This window comes from Adiantum capillus-veneris, chromosome 15 (genome assembly GCF_014529385.1).
Source record: "Adiantum capillus-veneris isolate H3 chromosome 15, ASM1452938v2, whole genome shotgun sequence".
NCBI lineage: Eukaryota > Viridiplantae > Streptophyta > Polypodiopsida > Polypodiales > Pteridaceae > Adiantum > Adiantum capillus-veneris.
Window position 1 is genome coordinate 89,716,469 of NC_140945.1, and position 7,748 is coordinate 89,724,216.

At 38.6% G+C, this 7,748-nt stretch overlaps 1 pseudogene; it reads left to right on the forward strand.

The window, feature by feature from the left end:
• The first annotated feature begins 460 nt into the window (after nt 1-460).
• LOC147441041 (uncharacterized) lies at nt 461-989 on the forward strand (annotated as a pseudogene).
• The last annotated feature ends 6,759 nt before the right edge of the window (nt 990-7,748 follow it).

The window sequence follows — 7,748 nt, forward strand, 5'->3', positions numbered from 1 at the left end:
AAAAGTTCTCGACTATGTTTTTGTATGATTATACATTCTCTTTGGTTGTCAAATATTGATATCTATTCTAGTGTCGACAGTTGATGTAAATGTCATGATTTTGCCAAAAAGCAGATTGTTATGAGCAATTGTTAATCAAATCCAGTTTATACTAGGAAGTTGACATTCTTAAATTTGGTTATTTAATCTTGTTTGAAGGACATACACATCCAGTGTGATTCTATGAAATTGAATGTGTTACGTAATCGAAAGCTTTGAATTGATTTAAGGTGTGCCTTATTGGGTGACATTGTGGATTTAATAGGAAAATGGTCCTACTTGGTTATACCTCAAACAAATAATAGTTCATTATAATTGTTTAGGTAAAAGTTATTTTGAAAGGGTTATTAATTATTTTATGTGAAAATATGTTTGTAGTCCTCCAATTGAGAGATGTTCTCGTCGAAAGGGAAAAGGACCTATGGCTATTGATCCGATTTGCAGTGATCAAGTGAGCTCTGTGGAAATCACAGAGGACTTTGATGACAATGATAATATTGGTGATGAGAGCGAAAGTACTGACATTCGCTTAGGGTCAATGAATGAAGTTGATGCTCAAATAGCTAGACAAGAGGTAGCTTTGGAATTGGTTCCATTTCATATTGCACCCGAGGTTGCATGATCGCTGATTTTGAAGATGATAGTCATTTGTATATGGATAGAGGAGAGGACATTCTCAAAACCACAAGGGTTTTTAGTTGTTTTGAGTGTCCGCTAGTGCCTTTGTGTAGACTCATTCATATTCTCGCGTCCGTGGCCTTAGATCGGATGTTTCTAGATTAAAAGATGCATTTGCCAGAGAGGGTTACATAAAGGAAAAAGGTGCCTTTATTGTTTCACTGCAAACATGTCAAAAGGAACAAACATTGTTGACAGGTAATCATTACTATTTTGCTCAGAATATTCGACAACAACTACAAGGGGTTAATGAGGACTTTCAAAGAAATTGATCGAATAATTTACTATAAGGGTCTTCTCTATATTCTGTCACGACCAACACACGTAGAGGTACTTTAGCAGCGGCATGATCCTCCATCAGCAGGGCATTTTGGGGTTAATAAGACAATCGAGCTTTTCTCCCATGAATTTTTGTGACCTCAAATGTGGAATCTTGTCAAGGAGTATGTAGGCACTTGTGACACTTGCAATAGATCAAAGGACCCTCGTCATCATCCTCATGGGTTACTCCATCCCTTGCCCATTCCAAGCAAACCATGGTCATCCATCTCCATGCATTTCATTGTATAGCTACCCTTGTCACAAGGATTTGACTCCATTTTAGTAGTTGTGGATCGGGTTACAAAAATGACACACTTCATTCCAACCACTAAAACCATTATCGGCAAAGGTACGGCCAAACTCTTTCTACAACATACCTATCGTTATCACGGATTACCGGATGACATACTTTTTGATCGAGGCCCACAATTCATCTCTAGCTTCTGGAAAAGCTTATTCAAGCTACTCGGAGTACAAGTCAACCTCTCCTCATCCATTCACCCACAAAGTGATGGAAAAACAAAGAGAGCAAATCAAGTTTTGGAACAGTATCTCCATTGTACAACCAACTATCACCAGGATAACAGGGTTGAGCTCCTACGCTAGCGGAAATCATCTCTAGCTTTTGGAAAAGCTTATTCAAGCTACTTGGAGTACAAATCAACCTCTCCTCATCCATTCACCCACAAGGTGATGGACAAACAGAGAGAGTAAATCAAGTTTTGGAATAGTATCTCTGTTGTACTATCAATTATCACCAGGATAATTGGGTTGAGCTCCTACCACTAGCAGAATTCTCCTACAATAATAGTTTTCATGCCTCCACTTGTCACACTCCATTCTTTGCTAATTATGGTTTACATCCCAAATAGGATATCCACATGCACCATCAAGTCAAGAATCCAATTGCTATTCATCTTGCACAACAATTATTTCAATTCACAATGAACTTACAATTCATATCAAAGAAGCTCAATCCAAGTATAAGAAAAGTGCAGATCTACATCACATGCAACATCAAAAATACAAAGAGGGGGATATATTGTGGCTCCTTCGATGTGATCTGCATTCATCTCATCCCTGTCAAAAGCTCGATTATCAAAGGCTTGGCTCGTTTAAGATTATCCGTCAAGTCAATCTAGTCACCTATTGACTCCAGTTGCCCTCATCCATGAAAATCCATTCGGTCTTTCATGTCTCAATCCTAGAACCTTGTCACACATCTAACATCCGAGGAAGAGTCCTACAACCACCTCCTCTAATTGAGATTCAGGGCATGAAGAATATGAGGTCGAGAAAGTCCTAGATTCTAGAGTTTTGCGTGGAAGGTTACAGTACTTGGTGCATTGGAAAGGCTATGATGTTAGTGAACGAACCTAGGAACCACCACACAATATTCTACATGCACCTCTCAAAGTCCAAGAGTTCCATCAACAGCATCTATGGAAGCCCTAGCCAAGGAACACCACCGCTCCTTGTAGAACTCGTTGCTAGAGGAGGGAATGATGTCATGGATGCTTGAGAGTCATCGCTCACTGATGTCATCACTTGAATCATCGCTTGTGTCATCCTCGCATCATCATTAGAAGATTCTAGAAGTATCAAGGAGATTCTAGAAGCTTGGAGAAGATATTGAAAGAATCTAGAAGTATCAAGGAGATTCTAGAAGCTTGGAGAAGATCTCGAAAGAATCTAGAAGTTTCTGGAAAGCTCTAGAAAGTTGAAGAAGAATCTAGAAGGTTCTAGAAGAACTAGAAGGAAAAAGAAGGTTCTAGAAGCTTGGAGAATTTTTTGAAAGAATCAGGAGGTTTCTGGAAATCTCTAGAAACTTGAAGAAGATTCTAGAAGAACTAGAAGGAACAAGAAGGTTCTAGAAGATTCTAACCTCCTCAAGAAGAACCTAGAAAGTTCTAACCTCCTCAAGCACTAGTATAAATAGGGGTCTTGGGCCAAAAGCCCCTCAGTCTTGCCAACACCAGTTGTGAGGCTCCTATGAGGAAAGCCCTCTTCTAGTTCTTGTCTTATGTTTAAGTCTTGTCCTTGCAATCAAGCCTTGTCTTGTACTCAAGTCATGTATTCCAAGTCTTGTATCTAGCTCTCTTAATAAAGTATTAAGTCTTGTAATCAGCATTAAGCTTATCATCAAGTCCCAAGTTCCAGTACATTGTGAGCACCTCCTCTTGCTCTCTTCTAGCTCTATATGCGCTCATAACACCCGAGGGAACTTAAGATGGTAATAACTTGGTGACCAGATCTGTGATTGTGCTGATCTAAAAAGACCGACGTGATCCACAAAGTGATCACTTTAGGACCATCTATTCTCTTCATCGTTGATCCCTCAGCTGCACTTGCCAAATCGGGTACAGATCTACAATTGACTCAAACTTCAAACTACCATAACTTCTTCATCATAGGTCAAATCGATGAGCTATAAAGATAGGCCAGTAGAGCACTTCAAGCACTACAATTCTAGATCATAATATCCCATCTATGATCACCTCAAGCATACTCCTTTTTAGCATCATTAAGGCATATGTTGGTCCTTTAAAACCGCATGTGGCATACATTAATCGTAAAACTAGCTTGCTAGCAGGCCCTGAACACTGATCATTAATTAGGTAAGCTTTAGTTAAGCTCAATGTGCATCTTTTGGGTATATTTCTTAGCATGGGACCAGAGCTGCATGGCAACGTCCCTAATGATTCCAAAAATAGTATGTTGTTATGGAACAATCTCTCACAATCACAAATAGAAGGGGAGTTTTGCATGGTGGGAGACTTTAATATGGTCTATTTAAAAAATGATGGGCATTTCCATTCACGCATTCTGGCTGGGGGGAGTGTAAGAAATGGGACTCCCTTAAAGATAAATGGGCTCTGGTTGATGCCTGGAAGATTGACCCATAAAGGGATGATGCGGGATTAATTAACCACATTCTGTAATCCTCCCAGTCTTTCTCTAGACTAGACATGCTCTATTTCTCTCACAATGCAGATTGGGTGCCTTATTCATTGTGTTTGCAAGTCCTCATTAAGGAAAGTCTCTCAGATCATTTTCCCCTTCCTGGAAGCTTGGAATTTACTTCAAAAATATAACACCAAACATAGGGTGCCAAGAAATTACTTATCACCTACCTAAATCTATTTAAAGATACTCATTTTAAGGCTCTGGTGTCTTGTGTTGTGGAAGAACTAAGACAAGAAATCATCAAGGAAAGGATAAACTCATGAAAAATATCTAGTAAAAAAATCCAAATTGCAACAAAAAAGAGCTAGACCTATGCTCAAAAAGACAAACAAACAATTACAATATTCAAATCCAAATTTGAGGAGCTAGGCCAAAACAAAATGCAAGCCAATGCCTCTCACAAAGCTCACATGCAATGGTTGAAGATCTTGCATGAAAGGAAAATGGAGGAGATTAATCTCCTTTTGCTTCAGGCCAAGGAAACGAGCATCAAGATTGAGGAGGCCAACAAAGACACACTACTCAAAATGATCAAGTTAAGAAAATGACAAGATACCATCTCGTAATTGATCAACAAGCAAGGAGTTTAGATCAACAACCCTGATCACATGGGGAAAGTGATGTTAGATCACCTCAACAAAATCATTAGAAAGGAGGACTCTTCCTCTCCTATGATCAAAGAAGCGAGGGATAATATGTTTACAACCACCCCAACCTTAGTGGACTATGATTGAGTGAACTACTTGGAAAGGATATTTACCTTGGAGGAATGTAGGATGACACTCAAAAAACATGGCAAAGAAAAGTCTCCAAGATAGGATGGGATCACGGTCAAGTCATGTCAAGAGTCCTGGGAAGTTATGGTTCCTTATATCTTGCATATGATCAACAAAGCCTTTACCAAAGGTACACTTGAATCAGGTGTGAAGAAAGAAATTATTAAGCTCATCTCTAAACAATTAGCATGCTTTCAGCTCAAACACTCAAGACCCATCACAATGATGGCAATAGTGTACAAGGTATTGGCCAAACTCATTGTTGAAAGAATGAACCATCTGTGCTGGTTGCTTTGATTTCAAGAGGTCCATTTGTCAAGGGTGCCCCTTAGCGCTGCTTCGGTTCATCGCATGCACCTACCCTCTAATTTCTATGTTGGAGAAACTGGCGGCAAAAAGAGAGATTAAAGGGATTCAAATCCAGAGTGGTAAACAATTGCTTATTAAGATGTTTGCTAATGATTCATTAGTTTTGGAAGGTAATAACATTCAAAAATCCTTGGAGATTGTCTAGGTGTTTTCCATAGTTTCAGGGTCTCAATGTAACATAAAAAAATCAAGACTTAACTCTTTGTCAGAGGAAGATAATTTTGCCTCTTGAGGTTGGACTAGAGAGGTAAATCTCAAGGTGGATTATGTATCCCTGACCCTGTCATGATCTAGCGTTATGTGCAAAATTTATTTGCACCCTTGTCAATTCAGAAGAGAGCTAGGCTTCTATGGAAAGGTAAATGGTTACAAAAACCCGCATCAGGTCTAAAGGAGGCTCATGGTTCCATTGGTGTTAGGGCTCAATTAAGTGGATCTAATGGGAAGTTTATCAAAAAATGTTGTAAATCCACAGTTACACTCATGTGGAAGGAAGAGACTAGGTATTGCAAATGAATGGCTAGTAAATGGTCTCCTTGGGGACCCATAGTGGAGAGCTTGGGCCATGATAACCATTGGATTGAAATAGATAGGAATCTGAACAACAAGGGATTTTTCACCTTGTATTCTTTTTGGGATTATGAAAAAGGGGACTGTAAATCCTTGGAGCATCTAAAGATGTGCAATAATCTTTCACTCCAAGAGGAGATTCTCATCAGCGGAAGAAAGTGTCAAAACTAACCCTTATTCCTTGCTCCACACCATTGGATTGGAAAGCTTGGAAATGTCTTGGCGAAAGTATTTTTAGTTTTCCCAAGACTAAAACACTTTATGAAAAGATTTTCTTTATAGAGGATTGGATCAAACACCTCAACAAGATCTAGTCCTAAAAGTGGTATGCAAGCAAATGGAGCCAAGTAGTTGGAAACAACTGGAAGGCCAAACGAAAAGAGCATGAAAAAGTTTTCATTTGGAAATTCTTTTTTGGATTCATGCCAACCAGAGATAATGAGAAAGTAAAAGGCTTAGGTGATGACACCTATCTTAGATGCAAACACCCTATTGAACCCTCACACACCTATTCTGGGGATGCCCAAAAACTAGAGTCTTCGTGGGCACAATCTGTAAGTGGGTATATACACATCTAGAAACTCCCTTCTTTAGACGTGACATAGCTATGTGATCTAGATACACTGACAATGAGGATCTCCTAATTGACATTTATATAGTGAGAGCTATAGTTTTAAGAGCAGTTTGGCAATCCAGATATGAGTTTCTCTTTCAAAAGAAGTGTTAACCTCTAGACACAAGCCTAGTTCTGGAAACATTCTGGTGGAAAATCCTTAGTAGAATGAATGAGCATTGCAAGATACACAAGAAAGAGTAGCCAAGGAGGTACGACCACTTTAGTGTTTTTTTCTTTGAGAAACTTCTGCAAAGGTTATGCCCGGGCGGTTTGTAACTTCCTGTGATCAATGAAATTCAAGCTCAATTGAGCATTTAAAAAAAATAAAAAATAAATGATTGTGCCCCAAAGGATGCCTCCCTTGGAAAAAGTCCAAAGTCCCCTTAGATACCTCTTGCTAGGCAAATCATTCAATAGAAAAATTGTAAGAGTCTCCATTAGCTTGCTCCATTCTCTCTGCCTCAAAAAAGCTCAATGCTCATTGCCCTCCCTTTCTTTGAGTTCATATCTTACAAACAACACAAAGAGGCCTAATAATATGGCTTCACTTTGAGTTTGGATCCTTTGTGTTCTTTTCATACATGTGCTATAACTTTACAAACCAAGTCTTCTCAATCAATATGTGATGTATTTTTTATCGGCTAAAGTTGAAAAATCTTAGTTAGATTCCAAGATTGCCACCTTGAAGGAAATTTGAAAATTTTACATATTCTAGTGTAAAAATTGACCAATCTTTAGATTTGAGCTTAAAATTGATGTATATTTTTCTTTAGGTAGAAAAAATGTTTATAGTAAGCTTTGCTATGAAGGAAGGGGTAAGTGGATAGCATATCCTAGAAGTGTTCGATGGGAGCTTATGAAACAAAGCAGCTTGCAGTCTCACAATCAAAGGGTTTAAGAAAATGTTTTTAATGTATTCTAATCTATGATAGCATTTAAAAGTTTTTCATTTTCAAAATCTAGCTAGTCATCTTGCTTGGAGGGGAGAGTGCATTAAATGTGGCTAGTATTTGTTGGACTTTTCTAATGCTCCCTCTAGACAATTCTCCCTCTGGACATCCCTAGTGTCACCAATTAAATTTGGTTAGTATTTTTTGGATTCTTCTACTTTTTCCTTAGGACATCCTCAATGGGACCTATTATTATTTATCTATAGCCCAAGACTTCTCATAGATCTTTGAGGTCTTTTGGGATTGTTCCTATGACATTAGAAAAAAATTGTTCTCTCTCTCTCTCTCTCTCTCTCTCTCTCTCTCTCTCTCTCTCCGATTTCAAGATGCATCAAATAGATCTGTGAGGTCATTTGAAAACTTATCTTTGTCTTCTTACATCTAGGTACACGGCCAACTCTCTCGACCAACATGGTAGCTCCCATATGATGTAGTCTCTTTTTGTGAAGTATATATATGTGT